The following is a 26412-nucleotide window of genomic DNA, read 5'->3' as shown; positions in this document are numbered from 1 at the left end:
TAGTGGAGGTACCAGGGATTGAACCTAGGACCTCGTGCATGCTAAGCAGGCTTTCTACCACTGAGCTATACCCTCCCCTCAATACAACTTGTTTTGAATAACCAAGAACCTTTTTTTAAAAATCTTAGACAAGTTATTAACTGTCTCTCGCTCATCTCTTAACGTATCATTAGATTGTTGTAAAAATTAGTATCTTATCATTGTTTGGCGGTTTTTAGCTTTGAATTCTTACACATCTATCATCAGACTTATACCTAGGTGTTTAATGTCTTCTGATATGATTTTAAATGGTATTTCTTCAAAATATTACTTGCCAAATAATTCTTGCTAGAGCGAAAACTCATCTGAATTCTGTATAATGAAATTGTGTCTACCAGTTTGTTAAATTCAAACTAATTTAATAGTTAATTGGTAGGGTTTTTTTTTTTTTTTTTTGAATTTTCTACACTCACAGTTTTATCATCTTCAAGTCAGAATGGCTCTACTTTTTCATTTTCAGGCCTTATGCCTCTTTTTTCTATTTTGTACTTAAAAATTGACTAGAAATTTCTGTAGAATAATAATAGGTCCTGTTTTTCTTCTGACCTAAACTCTATATAGCACCTTCTCCAGAGAGCCTAACTTTTGTTTACTCCTCTACTAAAATATTGAGTTCACTTTGATTCATCCTTCAGTGTTATCTTCAATTTTTATAACAGCACCATGCATATTCTTGCCATAGCATATAGTATTCCAATCACCCCATTTGGCCTGTATTTATCACTTCAGAATAGATGGTTCCTAAGACAAAGTGTTTTTCCATATTTATAATTAAATCTCCGATGTCCAGGATAATGCTTAATACAAAATAAGTGTTGGTGAACTTCTAGCGAAAGAATGAATGTGGATCACAGAACAGTTGTTTGACATGCATGTGATAGGTTGCAAAAGAAAGCCATAAATTATTCATATCCCCTTTGCTTTGTGTTTCGAAGCCTCTCTCAGCAAGAAATGGAGTGTGTTTCTCAATCCCATCCATCTGGGTTTGGCCCAGGGACCTGCTTCCCTTAATGCAACATTAGGGGACAGGACTTAAACAGAACCTTAATAAGTGCTTACACAGCAAGGCTTTCTCTTTTGCTACCATTGATCAAGGTCTACATTACGTTCAGTTTTTGTGCGATAGTAAATTTAAATGCTTGTATAAGCAGAAGGGTTCCTGTAGTATTCTTTTGTATAAGTCTTCCTCTTTGCGACTGAGTAAAGCCAAAGATCAGGCACAGGAACTAAGTTTAGCAAATAATCTCTTTCTAATTTAAATCGTGTGACTCAAGGGATACAAAATGATTATAGTTCATTCTTTTTAATGGTGCAATGTAGGTGACACAATTGAATTCTCCTCTTAAGAGCTTCCTATGCTACCTGATCCCAAGCTTGGTTCTTGATTTGCCTGATATTAAAGTTAGAAATTTTGCATAATTTTCCTGATTTGGGATTGACATGCCCTCCTAGGTCTCCTGTGAGCATAAGATGTATGACTTAAAGACAGAGCCTGCTTCAGCTCATTTTAGGTACTGTTCAGTGGGTCCTTGAGAGTGAGAAGCTACCAGCAGGAAGAGGCTAAAATTGTCTTCATGTGCTTGGAAGTTGAGGAAAGAGTCACAGGTACATTACTTGGAAGTAGAAAAGTACTTGCTCAGGTCAGGGGAAATGGAAGGGTTATGGGTTTATTAGGGAAACTGAATAGCTGACAGAAGGGAAGAAACCAATTTCAGGATCTATAAGGGCTCAGAGACAGGAAGCCAGGAAGTGAAATCAAAGATGACCAGGCCCATTCTCCATCCTTTCCCAGTTGTTTTCCTTCTATTTTTCAGAGGAGAGAAAAATAGGTAGCTGGTGGGGGTAGAAGTGAACCTGGAAAACAAAGCATAATGAGCAGAAGAGCCAGGCTGCAGGCAGCCTCCCAGCCTGAAGCAGGTCTGAGCTGGGAAAAGGTAGAAGACTTAATTCTAGGCCAGATTTGATGTTTCAATTACTATATGGGGATTGGTTATTCTAAATTCCTGAATTGAGGGGTGAGCGTGTTTATTTAAAGCAAATGTGGAACTTTCATTTCACCAATGAGAAGAAAAACATGGCATCTGTCTTAGTTCTCTTTCTGGATGTAATTACCCCAGTGGAATATCATCTAAAGGAAGGTCAGATATAAATGTATTAAGATTAATTATGTCACAAATCTTGCTTGTTCAGCACAAAGTACCATTAGGAATTCTTGCATATGTTTTCCTCCAAAATGGAATAATTTTGTTTTTTTCCCTAAAGAAGACTTGGTGATGTTACAGGTTATCAATCATTTTGTTTAATAATAAAAACATATGTGTTATCCATTTCTCTTTGAGTACAAAGGAGAGAAAATGAAAGTAAAATTATAAGCTTCTCCAATAAATAGGTAACATTAGATGCTTGTCACCCAACTATTTTTAGGACCCATTCCCTGCACACCCCCTACCTTGCTCCAAATCACAGGGGACTAACCCAGCAAACTAGATGTTCATTCATGAATTAGATGCTGGCTGGAGTCGACCAATGGGAGGCTCTGGTGGAAGATTAGAGAGTGAGAAGAGAGCGACCAGTCATTTCTTCCCCCTTTCCCTGACTGGTGGGGCAGTATTAGGAGCAGCCTTCATGTCTCCTGTTTGGATTCAGCTTTCCCTGGTCAGACTCGCTTCTGTGTTCCCACTACCTACTGCCCCAGCCCCTTCCAAGGGGCCTTCCAAACTCTGATAACACAAATCTTCCATTTGAGTTGTTTCATTATATTCTGTCTGAGTTTTTTACATTTCAATTTGTAATTAGTTCCCCATACTAATACCTCGGTACTGAACTACCTAGCATGAGTTTTGTTTCATTGGCTGGGCTCAGACTCCTAACACCATTGCTAATTTTCTGGGAACTTACTTTAGGAAATCTGTATTTGTTCTTTTAGTAGCATATATAGTCTAAATAATAACTCATCCTTCCCTACTTTTTGGAGATCTAGATCAACTTGGCCCTGAACTCTAAAGCCAGATCCTCCCCGCTAAATTCTTGCGTGCGCGCTCCCTTGCTCATTCCCTTCCCTTCCCTTCCTTTTTCTTCCTTCCTTTCCTTCCTTTCCTTCCTTTCTCTCTTTCTTTCTCTCTTTCTTTCTGTTTCTCCATCTCTCTCTCTGTAACATTAGCCATGAACATAAAATTAGTCTTATTGCTTATCTTTGATGTATTTTCTCTGTATCCTAATTTATAATGTTGCCAATTATAATTGTCAGATTCTAAAGAAAGTGTGATTGATCTCCATCTCAATGAGATTTTGTCTAGCTCATGTATTGTAATGACTTGTTCTATATATAATTCAACGTGATGGTGTTTGATGAGTAATAGATCGGATCTGTTATATACTTTGACGATTTGATACTTCTTTCTCTCTTTTTTCTTTTTTGTAAATTCTTGGGGTTTAGAAATTATATATACTCACGCATCATTTAATCGTCTACAAATAAGCAGATTAAAAGTGTGACTTTAGATCTAATTACATAAACTCTTCCCTCCTCCACCACTCAACAATTTTATATACATTCAAGAATGTAATCACCTTAAATATTTTGTTTATGTTTAACATCCTCACTTCATATGAACAGATGGCAAAATCTAGAACAGTAAAGAAGACAAAAGATTATTCTGTAGAGAAGATGCATTAACAGAAAAGTTATAAAATAACAAAAAAGAAGCATTACCATTTTAACATTAAAAATTCAAGGGAACACCTAGGCACACTTTGAAAGACATACTAATATTTAGTAGAGTCATAAACATTGCTTTTGAAAGGAAGGAAACTATTCTACCAAATGACATGTTAATCCAATAGAAGTTTAGTATAGAAGAAATATAAATTGGAAATGCAAAAGAAGTATTGCATCCTAATAAAACTCTGTAAAGAGACTTTATTTTTTAAGTCTATTTATTTAAAAAAAAGCACAAGGGAGACTATATTATTATCTTCTGAAGGTGATGTGGGAGTACCTTGTTTGCAATAAGATCATAGGAAATTTTAAGGGAGGGAGATATACCAACATAACCAGCAAATGAAGAAATCTGGTTACATGCCCAGATGTCTGTAATAGCCCAGGAATCACACAGACACCCAAATACAAATACCCCAAAATAAAGAATTTTGTTTTATAAATTCCATAAGCTACTATGCTGTCACATTCATTTAATTTCCTATGATGAGTAGATACAGTAACATCATGTTGAAATTTAGGTTAATTGAGCTCTTTTAGACCAGGGATACTCTGTCCTTCATACCTTTACAACTCAGTGCTTAGCACAATGCTTTGCAGAGAAGTGTCATTTTATTAACTAATAATTAAATGCTAATTTTTGAACATAAAATTAATGTATAGGTGTTATAATAGAAATTTTAATATCTCCTTTTACAGTTGAACTAAGTAAAAAAAAATAACTGAAACTAAAAGAATTGGATCAACTTAGGCAAAAGCAGAAAATTGAAGCTAACTTTAATTATTAAGAAAGAAATCTACATCACTGATTTTTTAAAATGTTCTGTTGAAGTATAGTTGATATAAAATATTATATAAGTTACAGATGTAAAATATAGTGATTAATAATTGTAAAGGTTATATTCCATTTACAGTTATTATAAAATATTGACTATATTCCTCATGCTGTACAATATGTCCTTGTAGCTTATTTTGTACATAATACTTTGTACCTCTTAATCCCCTACCCATATCTTGCACACCTGTCTCCCCTCTCCCAACTGGTAACCCCTTATTTGTTCTCTGTATCTGAGTCTGCTTCTTTTTTGTTATATTCACAAGTTTGTTGTATTTTTTAGATTCCACATATAAGTGATATCATACAGTATTTCTCTTTCTCTGACTTATTTCACTTAGCATAATACTCTCCAAATCTATGTTCCCACAAAGGCAAAATTTCATCTTTTTTTATGGCAAGTAGTCTTCTTTTTTATCTAGTCATCTATTGATTGACACTTAGTTTGCTTCCGTATCTTGGCCATTGTAGATAATGCTGCTGTGAACATTGGGTGCATGTATCTTTTCAAATTAGTGTTTTTATATTTTTCAGATGTGTACCCAGGAGTAGAATTTCTGGGTCATATGGTAGAACATTCTTTGTCTAACACCATATACAAAAGTAAACTCAAAATGGATTAAAGGCCTAAATGTTAGACCAGAAACCATAAAATTCCTAGAAGAAAATAGACAGAATACTCTGACATAAATCGTAGCAGAATTTTTAGATTTGTCTCCTAAAGCAAAGGAAATAAAAGCAAAAATAAACAAATGGGGTCTAATTAAAAGCTTTTGCTTAGCAAAGGAAATGGTCGACAAAATGAAAAGACAACTTAATGAATGAAAGAAAATATTTGCAAATGATATGACCAATAAGGGGTTAATGTCCAACATATATAAACAGCTCATACAACCCAACATCCAAAAAACAAACAACCTGATTAAAAAATGGGCAGAAGAACTGAATAGGCATTTTTGCAAAGAGGAAATGCAGACAGTCAACAAGAACAGGAAGAGATGCTCAATGTCACTAATCATCAGGAGAATGCAAATCAAAACCACTATGCAGTATCACCACACACCTGTCAGAATGGCTATCATCACAAAGAACACAAATAACAAATGCCGGTGAGGATGTGGAGAAAAGGGAACCCTTGTGCACTGTTGATAGGAATGTAAATTGGTGCAGTCACTGTGGAAAAACAGTATGGAAGTTTCTCAAAAGACTAAAAATGGAACTACCATATGACCCAGGAATTTCACTTTGATTTTCTATGTGACTGTTACTGCATAAATTTATCCATTACAGCTGCACATTTACAAATTACAATGTTCTATGCTAGGCTGAGTTTCCTTTAACTTTAAGAATTTCTTCTAGCTCTTCATGGTGCTCCAACATTCTAGACTCCTACTTCTCTTTGACTGTTTAAACCAAATGAATTGTAATAATGCGTTTACACATCTGTCTTCCCCACTAGAACCTAAGAGCAGGACACATGTTCATGTTTTTGCACGTAATGCCTGTGATGGATTAAACACTGACGTGTGTTGGCTGAATGAGGCTTCTTTCCTAATGAGGGAGAAACACTTCATTATAGGATAATTTATCTAACCTCAGGTGTAGAAGCAAATAAAAATTCAGGAACATAAGATCAGCAACCCTTGCTTGTAATTTTCACATTTCCCTCTCTTCTCTTGATTATTGTGATATTCGTATTCACGTCCCACGGCCCCTGTCATAAGCTGGTGAGGAGGTGCTATGATTATGCAAGTTCTTACTTTAAAATTAATAGTAAAATATAAATTGATGCATTTTAGGTTTTTACTTTTATTTTTTGAAGAAATAAATATTTATATTTGGGTTATTTACTTGGGTAAAAGAGAGCGGTATTTATGGGAGCTTTCAGTTAAAAGGTTTGTATCAAATTTAAAAGTAAACATTCATCATCAAGTTCCTCCATTGCTCTTGAAAACTCCAGTCTCTGTTTCATTAGATGTTATTCTTGTGACCTAATACAGGTAAGGGAGAAAAGGACATTAAATGCAAGATCCTTTGACTACTTTTTTGCCGGTAGGTTGTGTACAGACACTTTAAAACAACTTCCTAAGGTTCTTCAGCTAGAATGTATGATACTTACACAGTAACAAAGTTCAGTTGTGGTAATCAAACCGTCCCTAAAGTAAAGCCCTTGAGAAACAACACATTTAGATGACACGCAGCTATGTGCGGTCATTATGTAGGCTGCATAGACCTAGAAAGCAAACTGCAGAGCTTCTGATATGCTGCTTAGCAAAACCGAGAGTAGAAGCTGTCCCAGCACGAGTGCACCTTTAGAATGAGCGCCTAAAGGTTTGCTTCGGTAAGTAAACCGAAGCAAAGTTTTCATTTAAGTTTTATTCAAAGCTGTTCAGCCTCTGTCACTACGTTTCTGTGACTTGCGTATGAGTCATACGAACAGAAGTCGTGGATAAGTCAAAGTCAATCTGAAATCTATCAATTTAAAAGTTAAATAGCCCCAAATGGAAAATCAACTTTAGTTTTCTTATTGGAAGGTATGGGCAATGTGTTCACTCTAATTGGGATAACTAAAATGGGTCAGCCTTCAAGCAGTTGCTTATAGCTTAAGAGGGCAGCTTCTATGTTATACTTGATAATCCTAGGCTAATTGTGTAAGTAATTATTTAATTTGTAGAAAAGTAAGGAAAAAAATAGAGGTAGAAGGGAATAAATGGGAAGACTCAGTTCTAGGTAAATATATATATATTATATATATATTTGCAAACATTGTCTTACACAATTTTCAACAACCCTTCAAGATAGGTATTATAATTCACAATTTTGAGAGAAAATTAATTTTAGTCAAAGTTTTTATACTTACTTAAGGTCATGTAGCTAGTAAGCGACAGAACCTGGATGAACTTGAAACTGTATGCTTCTAAAAGCTTTTTTCTCCATAGATACTGCATTTACTATATACTGTGGAGCATAATAAAAATGTAAAAATAATATCTTCAAGATTTAGTTTTTAATAAAAAAAATTGGGATATAGTAACTGTGTACCTAAATATCCACTGAGTTGTGATTGTTCAGGGCAGAAGAATATGACCTCTTGGAAGGAAAAAGTAGGATTTCTCCAGATACAGGTTTCACACTATAAGGACAACAGTGTGGCTGGGAACTGGAATTCCAGCCAGAGAGAAGACATGTGAGCAAGGACAGTTAGCTCGAAACAGCAGAGTGCCCAAGGAGATGAAAAATAGCCAATACTGACTGTGAAGAGGATAATGCTGAAAAGAATGTTGCAGTCAAAGGACAGAGATTAAGGGCATCAGTTTAAATGGACCCCAACATGGTCCGCTTTGAGTTATAAAATGTCTCATGTTGCACTTGGATCCCAGGGCACCCCTTCTGAATGCTTGCAGGGCTTCCTTGTTTCAGGTGTGAATCAAGCTCTTGAACTCAAGCTTGATTCCTACTTTGCTTTCAGACCCAGCCTCTGTTTTCTGATGGCCTAAAGCACTTGCATCTTTTCTTTGAAGGAAGAGCTGCAGCCTAGAATCATCCTGTATCCATGGGCCTGAGCAAAACCATCCCTGAACAGCACAGCTAGCAGCCCACCAGCCTGCACTGACATCACTCTGCCAGCCTGCAGGAGCCTGCCAGTGTGTGCTAAGCACTAGGTGAGTCACTACTAGCTCTTAGTCTTTCTGTGTGTGCAGAATTAGGAGGATGTGCTTTGGGTGCAATTTGAGACCATGAAGCACTATACAAGCACTGTACTACCTTCCCCTGGACATAAAGGAAAGGTAAGTGAGGCATCTCTGAGAATTTTCTCCTTCACTCAAACTCTTAAATTTTGATGAAGAAGTTAGACTCAAACTTTTGAACTGAATTTTGAGCACCACATTCTTTTATCACTTAGCTGACTATCTGTTGATTATTTTTATTTAAACCTTTTGATAACAAAAACTCAGAGAGTGAGCTGAGGGACCAGTAAAATATGAAGAGAAAATAAGAACTGTAGTATTGAACAAAATTTAATAATGTGTAAGTAAATGGGAACTTACAGGAAAAAATGCAAATACCTGGTTGTAAGGTGTAAAAAAATCGGAGTATTTCCCAGCACAATAAGGGAAAACTTATGATTATTACAGTAAGCCAGATATGCTAATTTTGATAAAGAAATCTGAACATGGGACATGTACTTTATCCATCAATTATATCCTGTGACCAGGTTAAAGCTTTGGCTCTTTACTCGTGATCCTTTTAGGAGTTTTGTGAATTATCGAGAAGCAAATAGGTTCATCATCAGTGGAGTCTAGAAATTTAAATCTTATCCAAGAGTGATTTGATGTTCCATGTCAGGAAGAAAGTAGTCCTAGATTATTGCCACCGACAGCTGCTTTCTACTACATAAAGCTTTATTCTGGTTTTGTTCTAAATAGAAAGCATCTTCGGGATGTTTTAATACATGTGCAGTGATCCTTTGTGAAGAGGAAATAAGCATGAATAGTTGTGAACGATTATGTTCTGGGGAGACGCTAGCCTCAAATAATCATTTTTACTTTGTTATTGTGCACCTCGTACCCCTTAATTTGATAGATAATAGACAGGCCATACAGGGAAAGCATATCTATTTACAAACTCTATTTAAAGTTTAAAAAAGTTTATAGCAGTAAAGACAGGAACAGATTCAGATTATTACACAACAGCTCTGAGCAAATCACTCTTCATCACAAACTGCATTAAATACAAGCGTGTATTTCATAAGTTTATTTGTAAATTTTTATATATTACATTAAATTTTGCCATTCTGTTTGTCATTTCACTGCATATCCTTTATATTTGAATATTCATTGATTCTTGAAAGTAAGAGTACTTGGCTTACTTTTATGTGATTCTACCGTTAAATTTCTTACTTCGAACCCTCTTAGGAAAATATTGTATTTCTGCTCTGTATGCAAAGATCTGTGATTACAGATTTCTTTTTTTAATAATCCCACTCCTTTGAAATTTCTACTTCTGCATATAAAGTTATATAAATCTGTTAAGTCTACAGCAGCTATGACCATTTAACAATGTATTCCATTTTGTATCAATACCGGTTTAATGTTAAAAATTCAACTTGTGATAATAATAATATCCTAGGTGACCAACTTACCCTGTGCCAAGCACTAAGTACTTTACGTGAACTATTTCTTTAATCCTTATAACAACCCTGTGAAATAGGAACTATTTAATCATCATTTTATAGATGAGGAAACTGAGGCACAGAGAGGTTAAATAATATAATTAATAAGGTTGCTTGTTAAGCCAGGATTGGAATCCAGGTAGTTTAGCACTAGAATTTGACCTCTCAACCACCACATGATGCTACTCATGATTATATTTCTATGGAAATCAAGCAACTACTTTAAAAATTTATTACTGAAAATAAAGAGCAAATTGTTAAACTGACCCCCTCCCATTTTTCCTGCCAATGCTGAAATCTCCTAATGCTGGGCACAGAACTCTGGAAGCTAAATTCAGCCAGGCTTTCAATCCTGGTTCCCCCACCTTTTGGCTGTGTGAATTAGGTAGATTATTTTTATACCTCTGAGCCTCAGTTTCCACATCTGTAAAGTGGGAATGACAGTCACTGAACATACTTCTCAGGGTGGCTGTGAATAGTTCCTGAGAAAAGCTATTTTTCCATGTGGCTGGCATGGTTGGTATTAAATGTTAGCCATTATCATAGGTTACTAATTGTAGCCAGGTTTTAGAAAACAATGGGTGAATTTTGGATTTATGTGGCTGTGTTTACTGACTTATGTACTAATGTTAGTTTACCCTGGTTACCATAAAGAAAGAAATAATTGAGGACATTAAATTGAGAAAATGGAATTCTCACCTATTCCTAGGTGAAAATTGATTTAAATTCCAGTGTTTATCATATGGATGCCTCCAACTTAACTCTAGTAAAGATACTAGTAATTATAGTTAGGAGAGGTCATGGTGTAAACAGTGGCAAGGTTATCAAAACATGAACATGGTGGTGGTGGTGACCAGAGCAGGGCAACACCATTTGATTAGTTCATCTCCTATGTATTGCATAAGGACATTATAAAAGCAAATGTAATTGTTATAAGTGCATTTATCAACTGAAATGTTTAGTGAATAATAAATATAAGTTTAATGCATAAATGCATCTTACATATAAAAAATCATATCCATAAATGGAATGCTTAAGCTTGCAAGTATTAAATAAAAGATAAAATTCTTATATAAATATTCCTCTAGTGAAACACAGGTCTTTAAATATGATTTGATTAATTCTAATAGAGAGTTTCCTCGGTTTCAAAGTTACACAAGGAAAAAATATGATCCTGCAATCTTGAATCTTCTTTTTCTTTTTCTTTTCGCCAATCATCTTGTGCTTTAATCATCAGAGATAGCCTTTGGAATCTGGTAGAGTGATCACTCATTCTTTGCCCTGTGCTACCCAGTTATGGAGATAGCTTGGACTTTCCTCTATCAGTTACATACTTTTGTTATCTATTCATAACACAGTTTTCTCTGCTACTTCCAATCTCTTTGGTAAATAGCAATTCCAGGCCATTTCTAGACTTGCATTGTGCTTCATTTTTATTTATTATTATTATTCTCTTTAGTATCATACTCAACTTTGGTTCTATAGTAAAGTGGGTTATCTTCAGGAAAAGTCTGTAGAAAGTCACTATATGCCTCAATTAAGTTTAATTGATTTAATTTAAGTTTAGAAATAGGCCTTAATCAGGTAACATTCTGTCATAATCACCTGTTTCCAGGTCTGCTTATCCTAGAATCAGAATCTTGACTTTTATTTTGAGTAGACCCAGGCAAGATAGTCCATCTATTAACAACGCCTATAAGGGTGTTCTAATTTTAGGTTTTATGGAAGTATTGATTGAAAATGATTGAACTCACGTTATGCAATAAGGATTATTTATACTTTATGACACAGTTAACAGGTAGAGTTATATTCAACACAATATCCATAGTCCATTAATGCTCCTTCACTGACTGCGGGTGGAAACCCTAAGGCAAGGAGGCAGTGTAGCATAGCTGAAGTTCTTTATTATATGGATTAATAACAGAAGCTTGGCAATAAAAAAGGAATAGAGTTTTGTCCTGTCTCTGCTAAGACTTAGTGAGCTCTTTGGGTGTGTTACTATCTTAAACCCTCAGTTTCCTAATTTATAAGATGTGGATAAATCAACCTCCTCGTAGAAATGCAGTGAGCAATTGACAATAAAAGACAGACATTAGTAGAGGGTCTGGATTAATCAGCATTCAATGAATTCCAAATTCTGTTACTTGGGTCTTGGCCTTGCCCTCAACAGTTTCTCCTGGGTGGTGGCTATAGGAATGAGCAATGTTGCTTTTATTGCTTGATTTTTGTTTTTGTTTTTTATTTTATTCCATGTTTTATTCTACATGAACATGAATTTTCAATAAAAATTTCAAAGATACACATATTCCATTATTTCTCATGAAACTTCAATGAACCTTTTTTTTTTTTTCTGGCTATAATCAGTGATATGCTTTTATCATTTTACAAACCAGAAGTATCTTTAACAAGGACAATGATAAAACTGCATTTTTATACTTACCAATACCAAGTTTTCCCAATACAGTAACCATTAAAATGTACTGTTTTGTTCTGCGTTCTTTCCTCCTAAATAGTTTAATGGACTCTATTCAAACACAAACTGTTTTCTTTCTTCTTAAGCATTAACTGTAACAGAATCTCATTCTGCATTTTTAATATTTTAGCTACCACTCTAAAATCAGGTTGAAAATCACCTCTACTAAATTAAAGCAAAAATTTTATTGGCGAATAACAATATCCCATCAAGTAAGAAAAGATAAAATTAGACTTTATCAGTCATAATATTAAGTTAAAATTTTGACTGCAACTTTTGAGGACTGAGAGAATACTTAAATCATTTAGCTAAAAAACTGAAAGTGTAACAACTTTGTAATGTATTTGATAAACCTATTGTTTAATCTAAAATTAAATATAAAAACAATAAATTTTAGATAATATTAAATTAATTACTTAAATTTTAGAGTAGTTTATAAATAAAAATTTGATTCTACATATCAGTAAAATATACATATAATTTCTAATAGTCATGGTAATAACAGACTTATAAAATTAAAGCAAATGTCAATTATTCATTCATAGAAATATTTTTTGGAATGTGAATATTAAAATGTCTTTGATTTAAACATTAATAAATATTTTCTATCAACCTTGGAGGTTCTAAGTGGATAATAAGAGAAAACTGAAGCGGTTGAATCTTTATGCTGTTAATGTAAAAACTTTCCTTGAGAGAAAATTTAATTCAAAAATATTATGTCAGCTTGTCTACCTTAGTAAACGCAACACACTTTAGCCGAAGGGCATCCTAATAAGTACCAATTTTTGTTCAACAATGCTGGTTATTTTTATATTGAACTTAGGGCTTACTAAGTACAAGCTCCAGGAGGTAGGTATAGCTTACTTTATTGTGAAAGTCTCTGATATCAAGTTTTTGTTTCCATTTACCTCTTTCTTATTGAACTAAAATGAAGAATGTTCAGCTTCATGACCTCCTGGGCTCAGTGACACTTCTGTCTTTTTCAGAAATTAATTAGTGAATCAAAGGCTGAATCAGCCTTCTTCCAAGTAATTTTCTTGCTCTTCAGAAAGTTAACTTCTCTACTCTCATTATCAGTGTCCTTTGCCTTGTCAGCAGCATTTAAAACATTATCCATTATTTCTGCATCACTAGCACAATGTCAATGGGAGGGGGTGAGACCCTTTCTGCAGAGCTGATCCCAATGGCAGGGTTAATCAGAGTGGCAGGATTGGGTGTGTCAAACAATCCAACAGGGAGATAATCAGGTATCTGGGTTGAGTTATCAGGTGCTGATTGTAACAAAGAGATGGAGAGATGTCAGTAGAGCTACCAGGATACAAGATGTCGGAACTAGGCTAGAAAAATTGTCTCTATGATAAAATAATGAGTATCCAGTAAATTTGTTAAGATTGGGAAACATGGAAGCTTGTTGAAAGACCGAGATTAGGATGAGAACCTCAGTTCAGGCTCACAGAATAGAACAAGGTAGGATCATAGGGACAGATTACCTGCTGGGAAAGGGTGTCTGAAGTGTTTTTCTTTTTTTTTTTTTTAATTCAGTTTATGCTGAGGATTCTGCTACATCTGAGCTCCCCTGACAAAACCATCTGCCTTACCCAGCCTGCCCTTCTAAATTATACACACCTGTTTTGTGCATTGTCATACTGTCTTTAATCCCAGTACAATATCTGCTACTAAATATGCACTGTTCCCCTTCACCTCATAATTTAAACTATTTTATTTTCAGGTGTTTCAAGAAATAAAAATTGTTCCTTGGCCACATTATTCCTAGATAGTTCTAGAAACCTTACTAAGTGATAATTCTTAACTTTTAACATTTAATAAAATTAACTCAAAAAGATGAAAAGGTATACAATATACAAAGTAATATGTTTAATACATAGAAAGTATAAATTACCCTGAATATATAACAGTAACAAAATCTGGACTGTGATGACCTTATTAGCTCATGGCTTTTTATTTTATCTTTCTTATCAGTTTCTTGAACTTTAAATTAAATGAAAGTGTGTGAAAGAAAGAGTGAGAGAAAGAAAAACAGAGTGAGAGAGAAATAATATTTCTCTTCCCTGATATATATTCTTAAATTTCTTAAATTAATCACTCTATTCTGTCTTTGATAGTTTGGTTTCAGTTTCCCATCTGTCCTGACTCTTGCCATCTTCCCACTATTGATTTTCTCTTCAGTCTGCTACACTCTTTGAAGCTCATTTCAACCTAGTTACCTGTGAATTATAGACAGAAAGTGAAAGAGAACCAGAAAACACACAGAACCATGTACCCAAGTGGAGGAACCTTCAGAGAAGAAGAGGCAGATGCAGCATTAGGCAGACCAAGTGACAGTGACCTTGTTACAGACGAGACTATCTGAGAGATGGTGGGTAAGGATATAAGGATCCCATGGATTGCCTGGTATAATGATAATCTACTTGAGTAACAGTGGGGCTGGATAAGAGTGAGGTTTATTTGAGATAAATGCAGACAGGAGATTTGAGGAGGAGCTAGGAGCAGATGTTTTAAGTGATAACTATTTTGGGATAGAATGATAGAGATATAAATGCAGATGATAGAAAGATGATAGATACATAGATACATAGCTATGTAGATAAAGATATGGATATGATAGTTAAGTGACTATTGAGCAGAGTAAGACAAATCATATTTTAAAGTGGCTGAATGTTATTAAATAAGGAAAATTTAAATAATTTAAATTACTCTCTGTACCACCCTGCCCCCCCACCCCAACAGACACACACACACACACACAAACAGAAATTGGTGGGAGATATTATCAGAATCTAAGCAGAGAGAGAAAGTATAGAGTCTAAACCTCTCCTCAGGTGGTTCTGGAGGTATTCCCTTTTGTCTTCACTGTTGAGAATAACTACTGTTAAGATCACCTGCATTTACAAAAGTCAGGATTTTGTCTGATGGAATACTGCATGTAAGAGTAGTCAAACTGAACCTATTCCCTTGAAAATTAGGAAGACAATTCATGAAAAAATCCTAAGTTAGAAAATGGTAAGTATCATAAATAGACCAATCTCACTGGCATTGTAAAACTCTTCAGGGTCTAGATTGCATATAGAAATGAATTTTCTGAAAAGGGCACAAAATTATATTGCAGCTTCATGGTTTATTCATTCTTTTGGATGGACTATAGTAGCTTTGTAATGTTGTGTCTGTATTTAAAGCCACAAAATTGTGTGTGGGAAAAATCATGGCTTATTCAATTACATTTGCTCATAAAAATACTTGAAAATTCCATTTAAGATGGGACCGAGATGTCAATTTCTAATCTCCATCCTAAAACCAGTTTTATAAAAGTATAACAGATGAGTCATACACAGAGTATAACTTTCATTGGCAATTTTCAATGCTTCAGAATATTTTTAGAAGATGACATTTTTGATATTCTGTGTTTTGCACTTATGGAAAAATTAATATGATAATCATTAATAATCTTATTTTCACAAATTTCAATCCATGTGTGATTATCTCCAGTAGCACTCTAAAGCTTATGCCTTTACCCCCCTAACTTCTTTTTACTCATTATTGGCAGATATTTTTGAAATGTATGTATCATAGAGGCTGCTGTTTGTCTTCTATGTGCTGGTCTCTTTTTCTGTGGTAGTTCACCTCCTGGGTGTTAGCTGGGAGTTTGACCACCTGGAGAAAAACGCTATGATGTCCAATCTTCATTGCAGCTATGGGCTATGTAAATAACCAAATTTTTGCCAACGGGTTGTGAAAACAAATGACATATGCAACTTGTCGAAACATCTTGGAAAGGAGTGAGTGTATCCAACTCCCTTCACATTTCCCCTTCCTGTTGGTTGCAATTACAGACATGTTGACTGGAACTGAAAAGCCACTTACTATCCAAGTTCTGAGTATGATAAAGGAAAAGTTAGATAAAAAATATCCATCTGATAGTAGTGCAGATCATACCAGTCTTGGAATGCCATCATGGTCCTCTGTGTGAGAAGGAAATAAATTTTCATCTTGACTAAACTGGAGTTCCTTTCACTGGCAGTTACATCTAATCCTAAACAAGTGTTTTCGAGTGTATCCTGTGCTGTAGATAGCTCTGTCTACTATTTCTGTTTAGGAGGTAGACCATAAAATAAAGATAATTGATAAACACTTGATGTTTAGTCCTTGGCGCTTCTATAGGAAAAACGGAACATGTAAATGCTCTATAGACTGTTAGGGTATTTTATTTGATGACATTAGGTACCTTCAAAGTCCTTTTTGACTCCCTTCCCCACTGAAGACTTTATCCACTCTCAGCACCCTTGTTTCCTAAAGATGCTCCTCTATGTTCTGCTTCCAGTATTTCTAATCAAGTTATTTATCTCCAGTCACATTAATGGCTTCTTCTCTTGTCTCTTTACTTTCATTCTACTTATTTCTCCTTTCCTTCAGCTTCCGTATTTCTTTGTTTTTGTGGACACTGTTCCTGTGCAGTTAGAGGTGTTAACTTTTTTTTTTCATTTGATGAAAATACCAATCACATCTCAGCACCTTCAATCAGTTTTTCCAGATTGAAACTCAGATCTTGACTAAGACACTCTGACTCTCTCTCTGTCTATCTTTCTATCTCTCTTTCTCTTCCTCTCCTACATTTATTTTTCCCCCAAAATTGAATGTGCTGGACATTTGTACATCTAAAATATTTTAAGAGGCTATAAAAGGCATGAGGGATACTTCTTTAAAACACCCCATTCTGCTTTTTCAAATCCTAGTGATGCTGCTTCTCCATTAAAAGAAAATCTAATGATTTTTAATCATTGTTAAATATTAGATGATATATTCTATAAAACAATTTACTTATTATATGCAACCGAATCAAAGGTCAACGGAATGAAAATGTACAAATAGAAGCAGGCTGTTGCAGCAGAGTCTGAAATTTTTAAAATATCTGAGTCTGGTTTAGAAAGAAAAAAGTTATAAAATACACAGTTCTATGAATATGTACCTGAGTGATATTTTAAAAAGAAAAATTAAAGCAATTTTTAGTGTTTTCTAAAAAGGGATAAAGGCCTAGGGAAGATAAGAGCATCAATAAAATGGCCAGTTCTTTGAAATTTAACTTGTTCCATAGCTTATATGTGGAACAGGCCTGAAATAAAATATGGTATCCTGATAATGACAGTATCAACCCAAAATCAAAATACGGGGAGTACTGTTGCCAGCGTGGTCTTAACACATGGTGCTGTTTTCTTATTTCATGTATTTTTCCTGACAGTTCTTCTAAGTTATTTCTTATGAGAAAAATTGAGTTAAGTCATCCTTAGAAAAGTGAGTCATAGTATCTAAACACACAGGAGTATCATTCCATGGATGAATAAATGAGAGCAGTTCTATTTCAAACATACCAGATGCTATACATTTTCTGGAAAGGATCAGGGTTTCAGGTCTTTAGTGAGACTTCCCGCTAAGCTGAACATCTGTTCATAATATATTGTGCACTTGCTAGTAAGCCTAAGAATGCTAAGGCGATTAGAACATCTTGATTGTGTTTTCCAATAGTATGCAGACAGAAAGAGATGTCACATTGGAGTACTGAGCAGGCAAAGAATCAAGACTCAGCCACCATCCGAATATCTACCCCCATGGTCCCCCTCCACTCTCATCTATCAGGTGTTGGAAATTTTCACACAAATATAACTCACCCATTACTTCATGAAAAGCATGTGACTTCATCCCTCACATAAACGAATAACTAAGGAAGTGGTTATAAAGAAGAAAAATAACTTTCACATACACAAAATTATATCTGTTCTTTACAGTATTTTAATTTTCATGACCATTTTGTCTGAATTGTTTCTCTATACCACTGAAATTATGAAATCATGAATACAATTAGTGTAACCTTATAGGGCCTATGGAATTGATTGCTTTGTGTAATTGATCTTCCATCTAAATATTCCTCTTTATCCATTAGTTTATATCTGGTCACTTACCAAATTCTTTCTGACTTCTTCCTACCCAATGACCTTGTATCTGTAAATACTGCATTGAAAACTTAAAGAGAAAAAAAAAAGGTTTTAACTACCAATTTTTTTTTTGATAATCTGATAAAAGGTTTAGGTTTACTACATTCTTAAAGGAATGCACATAGAAAAGTATAAAAATCATGTTTAAATATAATCTTATGAATTTAAATATAACCTTGTGAATTTTCCCAAATTAAATGCACCATGTAACCAGTATTTAGGTCAAGAAACAGAACATTATCAGCATGTACTTCATGAAACCCCTTCATGTACTCTTCCAGATAAACTCCCTACTCCAAGGGGAAATACTATCCTGAATTCTAATACCATATTTAGTTTTGCCTGTTTAAAAAAAATTGTAAATAGATTTATATAGTTTATACTGTGTTGCATATGACCTTTATCTCTCAATGCATGAAAATAATAAAATACAAAATTAAATACTGCATTCAAATTCACATATTCTATTAAGAAATCTCCAAACAGGCTCTATAATAAGCATGACAAGCAAAAGGAGAAGAAGTAACTTTTTAACTATTGAAACATAGCCCCCTTATTAAACTCTCTAAATTACCAGTAATACAGATTCAGAACAATAGAATTCAATTCCTCCCTTAGGCAGTACCTGAGTAACCAAATTTGACTCAGTTAATTGAGTCTATATGTAAGGAAAATCTGTAAAAACCTGAATATCCTGAAAATTTCATAACATAGTTTCATTCTGTAAGGAAAAAATGGTTAAAATTATAGGTACAGGAGAGATAACAAGATCAGTTTTTCCAAGTATCACAGTCATACTTAGGTCACTATTGTTTGATTTTCTATGTTATCTTTGAAAATGTGTTTCATATATTCATTTTGAGTTTAATTCAGACAACGAGCCAGTTACTTTATTAAAACAAAGTGCTAGAAATAAGATTTTTTTTAGATGATAATCACATACTTAGGGGCCAAAACCAATAAAATGCACAACTGGGAAATGTTTGCCAAAAACATGTTGTACTTCAGCTTCTCAGACTCATAAAATAGGTCTTTCAATAATTCTGACCATCTCAGATGTGTGAAACATTTGTCTAGGTTTTATATAATTGTAATATCTGATTGTTCACGTGAAGAAGTGATTTGGTTGGCGAAATCCAGTCCTGCATCTCAAAATACAGCATAGTTTAGTAGGTTATTCCAGCACATAGATGATATGAAACAAAGAAAAAGGCATCTTACAGTAAAAAAAAAATCATTATAGAACATCTTATTTCAACTGATGATTCTCATGAAGTACATTTAAGAAAACATAGCAGCTGTACCAAATCAGGTGGGTTGGTAAAATGTGTGTTTTGCATACATTTCCCCAAATGGTCCAATTCAGAGAATTTGTCAGTAATTAGCAGTAACCAAGAGAGAAAAATCCAAAATGGATTACTGTGTCTAATGTAATATCTTCACCAGAGCATTTTATAACAAAATTGGTATGTTATATAACACAAAGCACAGTTGATAAGATACCTAATATATGATCCAGTCTATTTACAGTGTCTAGGATATATATAATTTTGTTATTTTTTGAAGATGACCTGATCTTTTCCTGTCATTTTAATTTATTCCTTATATATCAATTATTGATAGCTTTACTTGAAGTATTGTAACTCCAAAAACCTGAAAATTTTAAATAGATAGCAATAAGTGGTGTTCTGCATTTTTTTTAGTTCAATTTTCCTTTTATTTTTATTTATTATACTACCTTCAAAGAGTATTTAGTTTTATACTGTATAAAAAGGCAAGCTTGACTCACTTATTTTTATTTTCTGGATTTTTTTAGAGTATAGATTTAACTTTGAAAGAAGGTAACATTCTGGCAATTGTTAGTACTGAGGTAATTGCAAGAGAATTTAGCTCCTATGAATGAACTCATATCCCTTTTCCTGAATGATTTACTTAAGAGAGTACAGAGAAAATTACAGATAATTCTGTAACCTAACCCCAACCCTAACCTATGCCTATGTTGAATATACTTGAAGAATGGGAAAGAAGCCAGAATGTTGGAAATAAGGAAATGTATCAATTAAAAAAAAATTCACAAGAAATCACAGGTATCATATTTTATTTGCCTATTAATGGAGTTACTAGATTATGAGTGGCCATTTATAGGCATTTCGAGATTTTTTTTGGAAAACACTTCTCAGGGTCTTTCATAATATGTGGAAAAAATGGAGAATGGGAGTTAGAAGAAAATATTCTTAATTAGATTAATAATTGATTGAAAATCCTGCCCTATGAATGGGTCAGTGTCATTTTGGAGAGAAATCACTATCTTCCTCAAAATTTTTATCCAGGACTTGACTGAGACACTAACATCCTTAAGTATGTTCAGGCTGGAACAAAGTTAGAAGGCATAGCTGAGGTTCAGGTAGCATAACTATGCAAAAAATATTTAACAAGTTCAACCAGTGGTCCATATCTAACAAAAAGAACTTTAATAAAGGTAAACATCAATTCCTACTTAGGTTTCAAAATCCACTGAAAAACTGGAGGAAAGGGGAAGTGTAATTCTAACCTTGTGAGGTCATCAGAGAGGAGATACAAAGATTTGGATGAAAGTATGAAGAAAATTACTTCTCAGGTTTCCTCTACCTCTGACGTTAAATAATTGTATTATATATTTATTATGCCATATAAATTTGGGAATTGTTTGGAAAGCATTTGTGAGTAAAACTTTTTTACCTCTCTGAGCATCTGGGTGAATGAGTTCTGATGTCCATGAAATGATTACTCTTTGGTTTCTTGACCATCTTCAGAATGATCATGACATAACTCAGCTCCAGAAAAAGAAATAGCTCTTCAAGTTCTCCTGAAATTAGAACACTTCCTCTGTTGCAAGTAGTCAGTTCATTTTACTGTCAGAAAAAGGATATGTCTGCTTTTCCTCTTGTAGGAACTGGTTCTCCTTCAGATACTATTAAAGGAAATGTATTGTGCTCCTTTTGCTCAAATAGACAGGATAATTGGAATAATAATTTTAAATGACTATCTAATAGAAAGGTATAGTCATAAGTTTGGTACTAGAAACTACTTTCAGATATTTTTAAAAATCTAGTTTTTAATAAAACAAGTTTTCATGTTGGCCATAAGGTCAGTTGGAAATGGATTTTTTACAAATGATATTTTTCAAATAAAATTGGTGCTTACCTTCAGTGTAAAAAAGAGAATAAAAGAGTTATAACATGGCAATCATATTGATCTTATAAGAACATTCCTCCCACTGAGGAACTAAATTTTAAGTTCTTAAATAACTCAATTAGGGACCTTGAAGAGAGAAAGAAGAAAAAAAAAAGAAAGAAAGAAAAACCTGGCCAAATGATGACTAATTAGAATGACAGGCATTCTTCTTACTCATGGGGGAGTCACAGTACCTAAGCAGTAAAAATAGTGTCTCATTAGTCTTTTAAATATTATTCCCAGGTTTCCGTGAAATTGATATTTAATCACTTTCCCAGTGTACAGCAGGCACTTATTACACTGGAAAGACATGGGGAGTGAAAAGTTTATAAAATTTCTGTCAATCTCTTCTCAATTTGAAGAATGATTCATTATAATGGGCCACCAGTGGCAAGGGGACACTGAATGGGAGGCTGTAATTAACTTCATTTCCTGCTTTATTGATGGCATTTGCTAGGTTCTGAGATTAGATGGTGTATCTGGGGGATGCACCCTACGGACCATGCTGTGCAAGAATCTAAATTACATCTAAATCATACCTACAGATGGGTTTGTCACGATTCTAGATGGTGGTTTTCTGAAATTTGGGGCTATTTTAAAGTATTTGGAGACTAAGTTTGCTATTCAGAATGGAGCATGTAGATGGAATTAGTGTCTAAAGGAAGAAAATGCATGTCTAAATTAGAGAGTAACTCTGTAAAGAACAAAAATTGACCTTAGGATGACACAGCACAATTTTCTTCTTAAAATTGCCATTACATTTAATCACTGGTTTATTTGTTTTCTTTTCTTTTTGAAGTATGGCTATTCTTTTAGAAGCATTCAATGCTATTTTACTCTTTTTAAATGCTTAAAATAAAATTATGGTTGTAAGAGCTATTTCATTTTATCATTAAAATTTAGCTTCATATGCATGCATGAAACTATAAGAAAAATCAATCCAGCAACCTCTCTTACACCCCTCAAAAACAAAGAATATTTTCCACACTTAACCCATGAAAACAGAAAAGAGTGAACCCTTAAGTTCTTGCATTCTGTTACCCATTTAACAAATAACGTGTATCTCATAAACATAGCATGGCAATCTTGTGGTGGGTCACTCCGTAAGATGGCAGGATGGCCATTTTTTGTTTTTATTTTCTATCCTAATGAAAAATCCTCTGTATTTTATGCTTTCAAAAGAGAGACATAATCATGGCATATTTACCATACTAACTGTTGTTGAGTTGATCTATTTTTGGTTTCCCATTCTCAGTCTATTCCTGGGAAAACAGATTGCCTCATTGGGATAGAAGGTTGGCTGAGAGCCACTCAGCACTTTCTGCTAAACTAGTACAGGGTTTTGTCCTTCTGAAGCTCGTATTCTAAGGTGGATAAGGACGTGAAAACCATTACGAAACAATGCAGTTAGTACTTTTCTAGCAGATCCTACAACTTCTTTAGCAAGTGTTAGAATGTTCAGAGCAACTCTTCATCTGAGGCTCAGAAATGAGTAGAATCAACAAATGGTTTAAAGTACCTCAAGAATCTTCAGGTTATTCTTTTACTATATGCCAGTAGAATTCAGTGTTCTGGAAATCTGGAAAGATGTTCTGTTATAGTTACATAAAGTAAAATTGGGTAAATAATGACATTAAAATTTAATTTTAAGTGACACAGATTTTTGCCTTGATTCTAAGATAGGAATTTATAAAAAGTCCTCCTGAAAATTGCATTATTACTTAAAATCACCTCCAAAATAGTTTTGAATTAGTGTTTTTATACAGTTCAAAATTTAAAATAAAATATGTAATATTCAGTATAACCATTTAACATCTGTGACAATATCACAGTGTTATCAAAACCTTCTTTATGCCATGCTGTAGCCTTTACAAATCACGTGCTAAAAGCAAGACCTAAATTTCACATTGTGCATTCCAATTTTCTATTAAGTGAGAACCCCCTAAAGACCACAGAGGGGCCAAATTATCTAAAATATTAAAGGCTTATTATATTTCTACTAAATTATCAATTTTGTAAAACAATTAAACAGGGAAAGCCAATTAGTGCAGAAGTGGTCTTTAGAGTATAATCATTAGTTAGAAGCTCGTTTGATAAGGTTAGGTCCAAATCTAATAAGTTAAACCCCCAGCAGAACCATAATAGAGCCTTAGTGGCAGTTTTTAAGAGTATCATTCTCTAAATAGAAACCACAAGAAATTAAGGAAATTGAAAAAAAGTTATTTTTGCCACAATCAACAAAATCTCCATAGAGCTATGTCAAGGAAGAATCAGGGTAGTTTCTTAATTACAATCACTAGAAATTTATTTGTAATATGAATCAAAATTACTATTAGTACTAGTTTCTTTCAATGGAGTACTAAGGACTACAAGTTAAGGAGTCATGAGCAAAAGAAATGAAATATAAAGCAAATGCTTTGTCACTTTGGGGGAAAAGAAGGAATGTTAATATAGTGAGAGCACACAAATCTGATATATATGATTATTACTGTAATGTAACATTTTCAGCCTCTGTTAGCTCTGCCTCATTTATGTTTGGGAAATATTCTTTAAGTAAAAATTAAATGAATTAAAGGAGAAGTCAAATGGTTTACGTGAATATACCTGTTTACATAAGCATGAACTCATCTAAATATTGAAACAAAACTTCTGGATTACTAAACAAGCTATTTTGCACAAAGAATTGGACCATTTTCAGAAAGAGAAGAAGCCTAGTAAATGTTAAACTATTGACCTATGTGAATAAAGAAAAAGTTACCCACTTTAGAAGACAGGATTTAAAATATGTATATATATATATTTATATATGTATTTATATATATATATATAAAGCTTAAAATGAGGTTAGCTTATTTTTTGCCTCAGTTGCATACATTTTACTTCACTATTATATGAATAGACGTTAATAAAAAATGATGTATTACAGATTAGAAAAATCATGTTCTCATGTTCAACACATCCTTCCATCTTTATAAATTCTGTCTTTTAAATTCTAAAGGAAGTGAATAATTGACATGATCTGATCATTGACGTGATCTGATCATGTACTCATCACTACTTCCACATTCAAAAAAGAACAGATTGGACATTAGGGAACATTGGCTAATGACAACGTCTCCTGTATCACCCTACACAGATACAGTGATCTTCAAGCAGTTACATAAGTGTTACCAAGTAATCTGCTTCTTCCTATCCCGTTTGTTTCTCTATACTTTATGATTCACTTTTAAATACTGCTACCATTTAGTAGTCTATTTTGACATATTGATTTTGAAGTATCAATCTTTGTTATATTAAAGCAGTTTGAGTGGCTGTTTTGTTCTTTCTTTGGTAACAGTGTTCTGAAGCTGTATCTTATTAATACAGTTGCATAAATAATCCTGCCAGATTCCTCAGGTAATTAAAAATAAAATAAAATGAACATCTGTTTGTACAAATTCTATAATGTGGCTGATAATATGCAGGTTAAAGGTTAGCATAGGAAAAATTGGACACAGTGCATGAACACAAATTATTGCATGCCTATGTAATTTTATTGTTCTCAGTTAATTATGCTTTATATCAAACTAATAGTTAAATAGGCAAGCTCCTACTTTAGTGTCCTATTCATACAGCTATAAATTACTCCATACATCTAAAATTGTGATTAGCCATAAATCTCACAGTGAGGTGTAAGAGCAAAATATAAATTGCCTCACTAATTGAAAACTTCACAAATGTACTTTTAAAATACATTTCAATACAGTAACTCTAGCAGTCATAGCTTAATAAATTTAAGTCCCTCAATACATAAAGAAAAATGTTTCTGTTATCTAAGGCTGTAGAGCAAATATCCTCAAAACTTAATGACGAAACAACAGCCTTTATTTGCTTGCAATTCTGCAGTTTAAGCAGTGATCGCTCAGGTGTGTTTCCTGTGACACCAGCAGGGTGGGTTTCCTGGGGCTGAACAATCCACATCTGAGATGGCCTCTCTCACATTTCTGGAAAGATAGTGCAGGCTGCCCACTGGAAACTCAACTGAGGCTGCATACATGGTCTTTGGTTATTCTTTTCGTGGTTTATTCAATTGGATGGGTTGACTTCCTCGCAGGATGGAGGAGGGGACTTTAGGGGAGTCGGGCTTCTTACACGTTGGCCGGTGTTCCCCAGAGCACAGAAGCAAAAAGTGCCAGGCCTTTTCAAGGCTTCGATCTTCAACAGACATACCTTCAGTCTTCTGCATTCTCTTAGTTAAAGCAGGTCAAGAGCCAGCTGAGACGCAATGGGAGGGGACTGCACAGGTGTATAAATACTAGACTCTAAAATATGTATTCTGCCTCCTCAAATAATCCCCTATGTGATTTCCAAAAGTGCAAACCAGTATGTTTCTAGTTGGTATCAATTTCATTTCAACTTAATAAATACATATATATGACTGGGATTTTCCAAGAATTTAATAACAAGGTAGCTAACCTTAAATGTCTTTTGTTAAAAATCAATGAAAAGTCCTAGGGCAGAATTCTGTGTATTCCATTCATATTCCCCATCTAATTAATTTTTTTTAGTTCTACTCATCACTGTCTAGAATTAGCCCAGTTGGCAATACAAGAAAGCTGATGTAGCCACTGGGGTCCCATAACTTGAGGAGATGTAGTCACATCTGTGTCCTCTTTATTGGATTATATGTTCACTTGCAGCAATTCCAATTTCACACTCTGTTCCTGCAGTATGCAGTATTCTTTATATCCATCAAAAGCAATAATAATGCTGAGTAAGTTCTTTCTTTGAAAGGTGATTCCTTAGAATTTTATGCAGTCAGAGAGGATAAACTTAAGTATAAGTATTTACTTAATGGTAACTTACTGGATGAAGGGAAACATTCTCCAATTTTCAAGATATAGAAACTTGGAAAAAGGTATCTGTTTGTTACTACTTCAAATAATACAGGTTGCAGGGAGATAAAGTTGACAACGAAAC

The 26412-nt window shown here is 34.0% G+C and overlaps 1 long non-coding RNA gene across 1 annotated transcript in view; it reads left to right on the top strand.

Annotated features, from left to right (window-relative positions):
- The window catches only part of LOC141578483 (uncharacterized), a 186787-nt gene extending 178536 nt beyond the window's left edge, over window positions 1-8251 (top strand). Inside the window, exon 5 of the long non-coding RNA XR_012508869.1 lies at window positions 8114-8251. This is a non-coding gene — a long non-coding RNA (uncharacterized LOC141578483). The remainder of the gene's footprint in view (window positions 1-8113) is intronic.
- Window positions 8252-26412: the final 18161 nt, after the last annotated feature.

The sequence above is a fragment of the Camelus bactrianus genome, chromosome 8 (assembly GCF_048773025.1).
Source record: "Camelus bactrianus isolate YW-2024 breed Bactrian camel chromosome 8, ASM4877302v1, whole genome shotgun sequence".
Taxonomy (NCBI): domain Eukaryota; kingdom Metazoa; phylum Chordata; class Mammalia; order Artiodactyla; family Camelidae; genus Camelus; species Camelus bactrianus.
This window is presented reverse-complemented; position numbering and strand designations above follow the sequence as displayed.